The following is a 13,071-nucleotide window of genomic DNA, read 5'->3' as shown; positions in this document are numbered from 1 at the left end:
CTTGGGGATTCCTGGCAACTTCCCTAGCACTGGGTTTCTCTCTATCCCTGTGATATCTCTCTCTATCATGGTGTCTCTTTCATTGCTTTCCCACTCCATCCCTGTTCCAGCTCAACCATTCCGTTCCCTTATGTTCTCATCCCCTATCCCCTACTCTCCATTGCCCACCCCTCAGCCCCAGTTTACTCATGGAGATCTCATCTATTTCCCCTTCCCAGCGTGGTCCTTGCACCCCCTCTTTGGGTCTTCCCTGTTAGGTAGTGTCTCTGGAGTTGTGGGTTGTTGCCTGATTATCCTTTGCTTTATATCTATATCCACTTATGAGTGAGGACATACCATGTTTGTCCTTCTGAATCTGGGTTACCTCACTCAGGATGATAGTTTCAAGTTCCATCCATTTGCCTGTAGATTTCATGATGCAATAGGTAACAGGTTGAGTTAAAGCCAGAGAGCTTGTTCACTCTCTGTCCCTATAGCCATCTTTATAGTCATTATTTCTGTATCATGTACCATGATTCTTGCCAAAAGCAATGTAAGAGAAGAAATATTTATTTTGGTGCAGAGTTTCAGAGGGTTTCAGTCCATCACGGCAAGAAAGAAAGGTAAAATAACTCAGATCATGGAAGCAGGAACATGTGATGGAGATTGTTTGCATCACAGTGAACCCAAAGCAAAGAGTGAGGCAGGAACAAGGGGCCAAGTATACTCTTTAAGGGCTCACTCCTACCTATTTCCACCAGGTTGACCTCACTTCCTAAAGTTCAGGAGCCTCCCAAAACAACACTACCATCTGGGAAAGAAACCATTAGGATGAACCTATAGGGAATAATCAGATGCAAACCATGATAGTCCCTGACTGTTTCATAATTTGTGCCTTTTAGTTCATTTTTATACATTTATATATTTGTGTGTGCAATATATATGTGCATATCTGAAATTGGTTTCAAGTTACATAAATAAATAAGTCATTATGTTTCTCAGGCCTTTTGTCTGTTGTTCAATATTATACTCTTCAGATCTTTTCAAGTTGCAAATGTGGGTTTAGCTGTATGTTTTTAATAGTATTGTATTCTATGGACATGTCATATTCTATGGTTTATTTTGTTGTTGATATTCAGGTTTCACTAACTCCTGGTTATTGGGAATATCTATTGTGAACACTCTCTCACTCGATTTTTCATGTCTTTGTATCTATATAAGTGTTCTGAGTAGTCACCAAGTGGAATTACTCTATGGAAAATTATGCAAATTAATTGCTGTAGTATATGTAGTTATTATGCAAAATGCATACTCCCAGTCTCAGTACATTCAGATTCCTCTTTTCCTCTCCAGCACTTGGTACTACAGTATCTGGGGGTTGGGAGTTTTGTTTTATTTTTAGCTGATCAAGTATGTTTTCATTTTCGTATCTCTGGTCCCTGTTGGCAGGGAAGGAGATGGTGAATGCTCTCAATGCTTATTTGCATTCTATTTTCTACTTCTATGAATTATTTATACATACTGTTAACTGATTCTCCTACCAGATAACCTTTTCTGTTCTTGAGGTTGCATAGGCTTTTACCCTCCTTTTGTGATATTCGTCAGCTGTGACACCACTTCCAACATTGTACTGTCATTCACTAAGCAGAAGCCAAATTTGATTTAGATATCCATTATAGATTATTATTTATGCTTGTATATCTTTTTAGAATTTTTTTCCTCATTACAAGATTGTTAAGGTATTCTTCTACATCATCATCTGATTCTCTGTCTCTCTCATTGAGGATGAGGGCTGTGAATTGATTCCAGGGTCTCATGTATGCTAGACATGTGCTCTACCACTCATCTGCTTCCCAAGCCTTTGCTTTATCTCTTTCTCCTCTTGGTTATCAGTAATATTTAAGGTGTTTTATTAGCAAATATTAATTATCCATCTAATGGGTTTTATTATGACATTTCGTATTATGACATTATTATGACATTATGTACCTGATGTATTTTGATCATGTTCACACCTAGTTACTCTTTCGTATCTCACTTCTTGTCCCCAGCTGAACCCCACTTCTACTTTCATATCTTTTTTACGTGTGGTCCTAAGAGTTTAATTAAGGTGTCCAGGACCACGGATGGGAATTTGTTTCTAGTAATATATGCACCATACCAGTGTCTACACCACTAAAGAAAATATCTCTCCCTCCACACTCAGCCATGATCTGCATATAAGTCTTCAGGGAAAGCTGGAGCCCCAGGAACCCTTCCTGCTTCTGTGACAGCAAATTAACAGGTATTGAAGTGGAAAACAGAATGCAAATTGAGAGCACTCACCATCTCCCTCCCTGCCACCAGGGTTCCGAGATAATGAAAATGAAAATGAGTGTTCTGTACCACATACTTGATCAGCTAAAAATAAAACAAATGTCATGCAGGTAACCACAGTTGCAGTAAATACAAATATGCAACAGCCCTGCCATCCTTCTCCTCTCCCTCCTTCCAGTTCTTACATTCTTTCCACCCCTTCTTCTGTGATGTTTCCTCATCCTTGGAGGAAGTGACCCAGATGCTTCCTTTATGACCAGGCATTAAACAGTCATTCTGACCAATTATATTTAATCTGCATGGTAGTTTTACACTTAATGCATTGTATATACAGGAAGTCAAGGCTTCCAGTTATGTTATGTTCTATCAGACAATCTACTTCCTTTTTTGTAGATGAATTTCTAAGCAATCTTATTAAATAAAAAGCATGGAGCCAAATATAGGGGTAGCCTTAGAGATCAAGGAAATAAGAATAGCCACCTAACCTTACCTCACCATGCTGCAGCTTTCAAAGAGAGGTACTTTTATCTACCAACACCTTTATTGCCTTGCATTTCTGCCCTCTCATTGGCTCTTAGCCCAGCTACCTCACTTCCTTGTCATTGTCTGTCTGTAGACCTCCAGGTCTCTGTGGTTGGTACTGGGTTTAAAGGCATATGTCACCACATTTAACTCTGTTCCCTAGTATGGCCTAGAACACACAGAGACCCTGCCTGCCAAGTGATCAGATTAAGGGCTTGTATTATCACTGCCTGACTTTTATGTTTACTTAAAATGTGCTTGCTATTTCCACTTATCTCCAGGCAAACTTCATTTATTAACATACAAATAAAATACCACCACATTTCTGCACAAATAAAATATCATTACACTTTTTCCATCAGGAAGATCAGTTAAGAGGCTGATCACTTCATTGTACTTAGGGATTCAGCTTAGTCAGGTTGAGTTTCAGTTTAAGAAAGACTTAATAAACCTTTGTTTTACCCAGTACCTTGGGTGTAGTCCTCCTGAGCCTTTGGATAAGATACTGGTAAATATCTGTTTTCTAAGCTCTGAGAGATCTTTTCAGTTTCCCCAGCTCACCACTTCAGTCTAGTATTCCACACAATCTGGAAAATTAGTTAAGGAAAGGTAACCATGCAAGGCTTTCCCGGAACTACAGGACTGAGCAATGATTTCACAATAGGACATCATTATTTGGGATTAAGTTCCCAAACCCAGACCCTGACAGACTAAATTACAAGTTAGAAATGGAGTCACTCTTACCAAACTCCCTAACTAACTATTTGAGAAATCAGAAGAAGAAGAAGAAGAAGAAGAAGAAGGAGGAGGAGGAGGAGGAGGAGGGGAGTGGGGGAGAGGGAGAGGGAAAGAGAGAGAGAAAGCAGCAACATTTTCCAAACAGGCCAGTTTTTGGGTTTTTTTTTTTTTTTATGTGTTCTGATCTGTCCAGTTTGGTGATGCTTGGGATCAACCTCACACATGCTAGGCAATCCACGATACTGAGCTGTGGCCCCAGCACTGACAAGGTTCAGGTTGCCATGGTAATAAAATAATAACATAAAGTAACCCAGTGCTCAGCAGTTATCTAGCTGTTGCTCTGCCTTCTGGCCCTAACTTTTAGGGAAAGCAACTTTGGAATCAAAGCTGAGGAACAAAGTTACTCATTGATCTTCGTTTCTGCTTTCCTCAGAAATGCTCTGTTCATAAAAAGAGCCACTTCTGCTCAGCTCATTGGAATACTTAGTCTACTTTCTGGAATAAAAGGTTGGCTGGATCCAGAACCACAAATAAAGCCATCTAAAGCCTTTAAAACTAAATTTATCATAACTTGGCCTCTTGCCGGTTCTTATCAGTCTAACTCCCTACCCTCCCATGAATTCCCATCCTATTGAGAAAAATCAGTGTGCATTAGAGACCCTTTCATATTTCCAACTTTCTCTCTATACTCTCCAGCTTCAGTTATTCTTTCTGCCTGTCCCTTCCCTGACCAAAAAAAGTTGAATATTCAGCCTGTGCATAGACTCAGTCTTTCCTCTCCAGGCCCAACAAAGTGGGGAAATGGCTGGTGGTTGTTGGCTCATGGAATTACAGATCATGGGGTGCTGTTTTTTCCATAGCTCTCTGGCAGCTTTAAAAACACAGTTCCAGATTCATCTTCATTCCCTTCGTATGAGGAACATGAAACACTGATCTCTCATCAAGTGTTGGCACTCCTCTCGAAGTTAAAGACTTAAGCTATGCTATATCTTTTGATATCTGTGAAGAATGTATAAGTCAAAATCTTATATTCCATAGGAATTAAATTAATAAATTTCACAGTAATTAAGTTTGCTAAGAATAACCCCCAAAAAGCAATAATTAAGTACAACTTATTTGATGAATGTTTTGTCATAAGAATTCCTGCATAAGAAATGCATTTTGAGTAGAAGTATTAATATAGAATCTGAAAATATGGTTTCTATGTTTATATACATATTTAAAGTTCAGAAAGTTACGATCTGAATACTGGTACTTCCTTAAAATTGGTATGTTGGACTGATGACATCCAAGACGACGGCACTGTGTAAGGCCTTGGGAGGCAGTTAAGTCCTGAGAGGGAAGAAGTTACCATTCTTAATTGAAATGTGTGTCCTTTCTTCTTTTCTTCTCTCATGCATTACAGACCAACAGTCGTTTTCCCTCCTTCCCTTTTCCTCAATCTTTCTCTCTCACCTCTCCCCCAGACTCATTCTACCCCCCTACCACCTCCCCTCAAAAAACAAAAACAAAAAACAAAACAAAACAAAAAAACAGGCCTCCCAGGGACACCAATAATGGCCAATAATGGCATAACTAGCTACAATAAAACCAGGCACCTACCATCATATCAAGGCGGACCAGATGACCCAGTAAGAGGAAAAGGGCCCCATAAGCAGGCAAAAGAATCCAAGAAAGCTCTGGCTCCCAGTGTTAGGAATTCCACAAGAACACTGAGATACTCAGCCATAACATATATGCAGAGAACCTAGGTCGGACCCCTGCAAGCCCCCTGAACTCTGAGAGGCCCTATGAGTTCCAGTCAGTTGATTCTGTGGGCAGTGTTCTTGTGGTATCTCTGACACCTCTGATTCCTATGACCCTTCCTCCCCCTCCTCTGCAGGACTCCCTGAGCTCCACCCAAAGTTTGGCTGTGGAACTCTGCATCTTCTCCCATCAGCAGCTGAAGTCTCTCTGTTGTCTTTGATGATGAATCTGCTAGGCTCCAGTGCCAGAACTCTCTGCAGGTAGGACAAATTATGGATCAAAGGTTTTGTGGCTGGGTTGGTGTCCCAATTCCTCCACTTGAGGCCTTGCCTGGGTATAGAAAATGGCTGGTTCAGACTGTCTCCATCTGCTAGGAGTCTTTGCTAGAGTTACTCTTGTAAGATTCCATGGAGTTTCTAATGCACTAGGATTCCACCTCGCCCCCCTCCAATACCAGTTGTTTCTCCCAGCATTTTCTCCCTCCCTCCCTCCCACCTGATCTCCCCCCCCTACTACCATCCACCCCCAGTCTACCCACAAAATCAATTCTGTTTCCCCTTCCCAGGGAGATCCTTATGTCCCCCACCCCCACCCCACTTCTTAAGCCTTGTTACTTAGTCTCTCTGAGTCTGTGGACCCAGATTATCCTGTGATTATCTTTTACTTTACAGCTAATATCTACTTACAAGTGAGCATATAGTATGTTTGTCTTTCTGGGTCTGGGTTACCTCACTCAAAATGATTTTTTTTTAATCCATTTATTTGCCTGCAAATTTCATGATGTCATTTTTTAACAGCTGAGTAATATTCCATTGTGTAAATGTAGCATATTTTCCTTATCTATCCTTTGGTTGAGAGACATCTAGGTTGTTTCCAGTTTGTGGCTATTACAAATAAAGCTGCTGTGAACATAACTGAGCAAGTGTCCTTGTAATAGAATGGAGGATCCTTTAGGCATATTCTCAGGAGTGGTATAGTTAGGTCTTGAGGTAGATTAATTACCAATTTTCTGAGAAACCACCATATTGATTTCCAAAGTGGCTTTACAAGTTTGCACTCCTACCAGCAATGGAGGAGTGTTCCTCTTACTCCACATCTTCACTAGCATGAGCTGTCACTTGTGTGTTTGATCTTGGCTATTCTGACAGGTATATGATGGAATCTCAACATCATTTTGATTTTCATTTCTCTGATGACTAAGAATGTTAAACATTTCTTTAAGTATTTCTCTGCCATTTGAGATTCCTCTGTTTAGACCTATACCCCACTTTTAAATTGGATTAGTTTGTTGATACCTAGTTTCTTGAGTTCTTTATGTATTTTAGATATTAACCTTGTGTCAGATGTGGAATTGGTGAAAATCTTTTCCTATTCTGTAGGCTGCCATTTTGGCCTATTGACAGTGTCTTTTGCCTTACAGAAGCTTTTCAGTTTCATGACGTTCCATTTATTAATTGTCAAGCTTAGTACTTGTGCTATTGGTGTTCTGTTCAGGAAGTTGTCTCCTGTGCCAATGTGTTCAAGGCTATTCCCCACTTTCTCTTCTATCAGATTCAGTGTATCTGGTTTTATGTTGAGGTCTTTGATCCACTTGGACTTGAGTTTTATGCATGGTGATAGATATGAATCTATTTGCATTCCTCTACATACTGACATCCAATTAGACCAGCATGATTTATTGGAGATGATTTATTTTTTTCTACTGTATATTGAATATATTTTTTCTGTTGTATCCATAGATGTGTAGATTTATATCTGGGTTTCCATTTGATTCCATTGATCCACATTCTGTTTTCATGCCAGTACAATGAAGTTTTTATTACTATAGCTCTGTAGTAAAGCTTGAAATCAAGGATGGTGACACCTCTTGAAGACCTTTTATTGTATAGGATTGTTTTAGCTATTTGGGTTTTTTGGAGGGGGGTGCTGTTGTTGTTGTTGTTGAGTATTGTTCTTTCAAGATTTGTAAAGAAGTGCATTGGAAATTTGATGGGGATTGCATTGAATTTGTAGATTGCTTTTGGTAAGATAACCATTTTTACTATGTTAATCTTGCCGATCCATGAGCATAGGAGATCTTTTCATCTTCTAATATCTTCTTCAAATAGTTGAAGTTTTTTTCATACAGGACTTTTATTTGCTTGGTTAGAGTTACCTCAAGATATTTTATATTATTTGTGGCTATTGGGAAGGGTGTTTATTCCCTGATTTCTTTTTTAACCCATTTATCATTTATATATAGAGGGGGCTACAGATTTTCTTAGTTAATTTTGTATCCAGCCACTTCTCTGAAGGTGTTTATCAGCTGTAGGAGTTCCCTGGTAAAATTTTTGAGGTCATCTATATGTATGACCATAACATTTGTAAATATCAATACTTTAACTTCTTCCTTTCCAATTTGTATCCCCTTGATCTCCTTTTGTTGTCTTACTGCTCTAGCTGGAACTTCAAGTACTATATTGAATAGATATGAAGAGAGTGGACAGCCTTGTCTTGTTACTGATTTTAGTGGAATTGCTTTGAGTTTCTCACCATTTAATTTGATGTTAGTTATAGGCTTGCTGTATGTTGGCTTTATTATGTTTAGATATGTCCCTTGTATCCCTGATCTCACCAAGGCTTTTATCATGAAGGGGTGTTGGATTTTGCCAAAGGCTTTTTCAGCATCTAATGAGATGATCATGTGGGTTTTTTTCTTTCTCTTTGTTATATGGTGGATTTTCATTAACATATTTTTGTGTGTTGAACCATCCCTGAAGCTTACTTGATCATGATGGATGATCTCTTTAAGGTGTTCTTGGATTTGGTTTGTGAGTATTTCATTGAGTACTTTTGTGTCTATGTTCATGAGGGGAATTGGTCTTAAGTATCTTTCTTAGTTGAATCTTTGTGTGGTTTGGGTATCTGGATGACTGTGGCCTCAGAAAATGAATTTGGCAGTGTTCCTTCTGTTTCTATTTTGTGGAATAATTTAAGAAGTATTGGTATTAGGTCTTCTTTGAAAGTTTGAGAAAATTCTGCACTAAAACTGTCTGGGCTGGGCCTGGGCTTGGGGGAGGGGGTTAATGACTGCTTCTATTTCCTTAGAGGTCTACATAAGTTGTTTATCTGATCTTGATTTAACTTTGGTAAGTGATATTTATCAAGAAAATTATTCATTTGTTGTAAATTTTCCAATTTTGTGGAGTACAGGTTTTTGAAGTATGACCTAATGATTCTTTAGATTTTCTCAGTGTCTGTTGTTATGTCCCCTTTCTCATTTTATTTTGTTAATCTGAATATCCTCTCTGTGCCTTTTAGTTTGCATAAGGGTTTGTCTAACTTGTTAATTTTCTCCAAGGACCAACTCTTTGTTTCATTGATTCCTTATATTGTTCTCTTAGTTTCTATTTTATTGATTTCAGCTCTCAATTTGATTATTTCTTGCCCTCTACTCCTCTTGTATGTGTTTGCTTCTATTTTTTGTTGTTCTTTAGAGCCTTCAGGTGTTCTGTTACATTGTGAGTATAAGATCTCTCCAATTTCTTTATGAAGGCACTTAGTGATATGAACGTTCCTCCTAGCACCACTTTCATTGTGTCCCATAAATTTTGGGTATGTTCTGCATTCATTTTCATTGAATTCTAGGAAGTCTTTAATTCCTTTCTTATTTCTGCCTTGACCCAGTAGTTGTCAAATAGGGAGTTGTTCAGTTTCCATGAGTTTTTAGGCTTTCTGTTGTTTCTATTGTTGTTGAAATCCAGTTTTAATTCTTGGTGGTTGGATAGGATACAGGGGGTATTTCAATTTTCTTGTATCTGTTGAGACTTGCTTTATAATCCAGTATGCGGTCAATTTTGGAGAATGTTCTGTGAGGTGCTAAGAAGAAGATATGTTCTTTTGTGCTTGGGTGAAATGTTCTATATGTATCTGTTAGGTCCATTTGAGTAATAATTTCAGTTAGCACCAGCATTTTTCTGTTTAGTTTTTGTCTGGATGACTTGTCCATTGGTGAGAGTGGAGTCTCACCACTGAAGTTTCCCACTACTAATGTGTGATGTTTGATGTGTGATTTAAGCTTTAGTAATGTTTCTCTTACAAATGTGGGTGCCCTTGTATTTGGGACATAGATGTTGAATTGGAAAGAATTGAAACATCATCTTGGTGGATTTTTCCTTTGATGAATATGAAATGTCCTTCTCCATCTCTTTTGATTAATTTTGGTTAAGTCTATTTTGTTAGCTATTAGAATCACTACACCAGCTTGCTTTGTGGTCCATTTGCTTGGAAATCTTGTTCCAACCATTTACTCTGTAGTAATGTCTATCTTTGATGTTGAAGTGTTTCTCGTATGCAGCAGAAGGATAGATTTTGTTTTTTAATCCATTTTGCTAGTTGGCCTGTGTCTTTTTATTGGGGAACTGAGTCCATGATATTGAGAGATAGCAATGATCAATGACTGTTAATTCCTGTTATTTTGGTGGTGATGGTGGTGGTAGTGGTGGTGGTGATAGTGTATGTGTGTGTGCATATGTATGTGTGTGTGTGTGTATGTCTGTGTCTGTGTGTTTGTGTAAGTGTTTCCCTGATTTGGGTTCTGTTGGTTTGAGTTTATTTATTGCCTATGTTCTCATGGGTGTAGTTGATCTGTTGGGATTGGAGTTTTCCTTTTAGTATCTTGCTTATGGCTGCATTTGTGGATAGATATTAGTCAAATTTGATTTTGTCATGAAATATCTTCTTGTCTCCATTTATAGTGATTGAAAGTTTTGTTGGGTATAGTAGTTTGGGATGGCATCCATGGTCTCTTAGAGTCTTCAAGAGTCTTTGAGAGTCTCCATTGAGAAGTTGACTGTAATTCTAATAGGTCTACCTTCATATAGTACTTGGCCTTGTCCCCTTACAGTTATTAACATTCTTGCTTTGATCTGTATGTTTAGTGTTTTGACCATTATGTGGCAAGGGGACTTTCTTTCTGGTCCAATCTACTTGGATGTTCTGTAAACTTCCTGCACCTTTATAGGCGTGTCCTTCTTCAGGATAGGAAAATTTTCTTCTATGATTTTGTTAAATATATTTTTCTGGGTTTTTGAGCTGAAATTCTTCTCTGTGTTCTATTCCTATTATTCTGAGGTTTGGTCTTTTTATGGTGTCCCAGATTTTCTGGATGTTTTGTGTTAGGGACATTTTAGATTTAACATTTTTTTGACCAATGAATCTAGTTCTTCTATCATATCTTCAACATCTGAGATTCTTTTTTCTGTCTCTTATATTCTGTTAGTGATGTTTGTGTCTATAGTTCCTGTTAACTTACCTAGATTTTCTATCTCAAGAATTCCTTCAGTTCATACTTTCTTTATTGCTTCTATTTCCATTTTCAGGTCTTGAACAGTTTCCTTCACCTGATTGCCTGTTTTTTCTTGGCATTCTTTAAGGGATTTATTGATTTCCTCCATTTTTTTCTTATCTCAATTTCTTTAAGGGATTTTTTTTTTCATTTCCTCTTTAAGGACCTCTATCATCTTCATATATTTGTTTTTAAGGTAATTTTCTTGTGCTTCAGCTGCATTGGAATATTCAGGTCTTGCTATTGCAGAATTTCTGAGTTCTAATGATTGATACTTTTAGATATCCTCAATATAGCCATATTGCCCTGGCTAATTGTCAATTGTATTCTTACACTGGCATTTAGACATCTGGGTTTGAGCTGATTATAAGTCTAGGTGCTGACTTCTGTATGAGTGTTTTCTTCCTTGGTTTCTGTTTTCTCTTTGGTCTTCTGGGTTGTATTGTTGTTGTTGTTGTTGTTGTGTTTGTTTGTTTGTTTGTTTGTTTTGTGGCCTGGATTTCTGGAGACTGGCATGACCTCTGATCCAGTAGAGAGTCTCTGTCCAAGTTTGGGGCTGGACTTCTGGGGGCTAGCTTCTGTTACAACAGTGAGTTTCTGCCCAAGTTGGGGGGTAGAATACAGTGATGAAGAAGGGATCCAGGATTAGGGGCACTGAGTGAGTGGAGGAGGTCTGCTGGTAGGCTGCCTATCTGTCATTCTGGTGGCAGGTATGGTCTCTGGTCCAGCAGAGAGTCTCCACCTGAGTTCACCTGTTTTTCTGGCTTGCTTGGCCTGCATCTGTTTCAAGCTGCATCAGCTCTGATTGGTGTGGCCTGCTCCTGCACAGTGTAAGTCTGGGGTCAGGGTACAGGAGTTGGAGGGGACAGCAGTAGGGCAGGATGGGTGTGGGGGAAGTGGGGGAGGTTTTGGGGAACTGAATCTAGGGAGTGTGGCAGCTCAGCTGGCAGGCCAGTCACTCCCCTGTTCTTCTGACATCTGCAGCCTCCATCTCAGCAGCAGGAGTCTGCCAGAGTTGGGGGAAGGGGCCTGGCAGCAAGGTGGGTCGAGATGTATGCCCTTTTGGTAGATAGCGTGAAAGGGCTGGTTAGGTGATTAACTGGCTGGTGCTCTTCCAGAAGACCAGGTTCCATTCCCAGAAAACAGCCATCTGTAACTCTACTTTATTAGATCTGACACTCTTTTTTTGACATCCATTGACACCATACAGAAATGTGGTGCATAGACATATATTCAGACAAAACACATATATACAAATTAAAACAAAACAAAATAAAATAAAGTGTGTGTGTGTGTGTGTGTGTATGTCTGTGTGTGTGTGTCTGTGTCTGTGTGTGTGTGTCTGTGTGTGTGTCTGTGTGTGTCTGTGTGTGTATGTCTGTGTGTGTGTCTGTGTGTGTGTTTGTGTGTGTGTGTGTCTGTGTCTGTGTGTGTATCTGTGTGTGTCTGTGTGTGTGTCTGTCTGTCTGTGTCTATGTGTCTGTGTCTGTGTGTGTGTCTGTGTCTATGTGTCTGTGTGTGTGTGTGTGTCTGTGTCTATGTGTCTGTGTCTGTGTGTGTGCAGGAGTGCTGCCTCTTCTCTTCTGCCATGATTCTTTCACAGCAAAAGGAACATTTTATGAAGAAGGAGTCTTTCACCAGACCCTGAATCAGCCAGAACCTTCTTCAATTTTCTGGCCTTGAAAACTGTGAAAAATAGAAGTCACTCAGTTTATAACAGCTTGTTATAACAACAACACTTTAGGAGAAACCAGAATAGAGCAGAAAGCATCTTCTATTCAGCAGACATTTTGTTGTTGTTTTGTTGTTGTTGTTGTTTTGTTCGTTTTATTTTTGTTTTCAGAGTTTCATGGTCCCTCAACACTTACAGAGAGATTACTGTCTCAGAGAAAAATATCAAGAGGAGTCATTTAATTATTCTAACTATTTTAAATACCATAAAATGTGAATTTGAAAAAGCCTACAGGCAATTAATTTATAAGAGAATTAACTAAAATAAGATAAAAAATATATATATTATTTAGAATGAACTGCAATAACAAGATACTAGCGATGCTAAAAGTAGAAAACTCTGTGACCATGCACCAGAAATTATCATATTTGATGTCCAGATATCCAGTTGTCTAAATGTAACATAATATATGAACAGTATTAAATAGAATGTTTATCTTATTTTACCTCAGTAAAAGCAGATGTTGAGCTTGGCAGAGAGCTCAGTAAAACACATGAGGACCTGAGTTTGGATCCCCAGAAATCACATGGAAAGCTGGGAGAGGAGGCACCTACCTTTAACCTCAGCAATGGGGAGACAGGAGGCAGAGACAGATGCTCACTGCAAGTTCATGGGCCAGTTAGTCTGGGTGACACAGTAAAGTTTGAGGTTAAAGGTAAAGGCTCCTGAGGACCAACACTCAAAGTTGTCCTCTGACTTCCATGCATGTTGT

Source organism: Onychomys torridus, chromosome 11 (assembly GCF_903995425.1).
Source record: "Onychomys torridus chromosome 11, mOncTor1.1, whole genome shotgun sequence".
Taxonomy (NCBI): domain Eukaryota; kingdom Metazoa; phylum Chordata; class Mammalia; order Rodentia; family Cricetidae; genus Onychomys; species Onychomys torridus.
Note: the sequence above shows the minus strand (reverse complement) of the source record.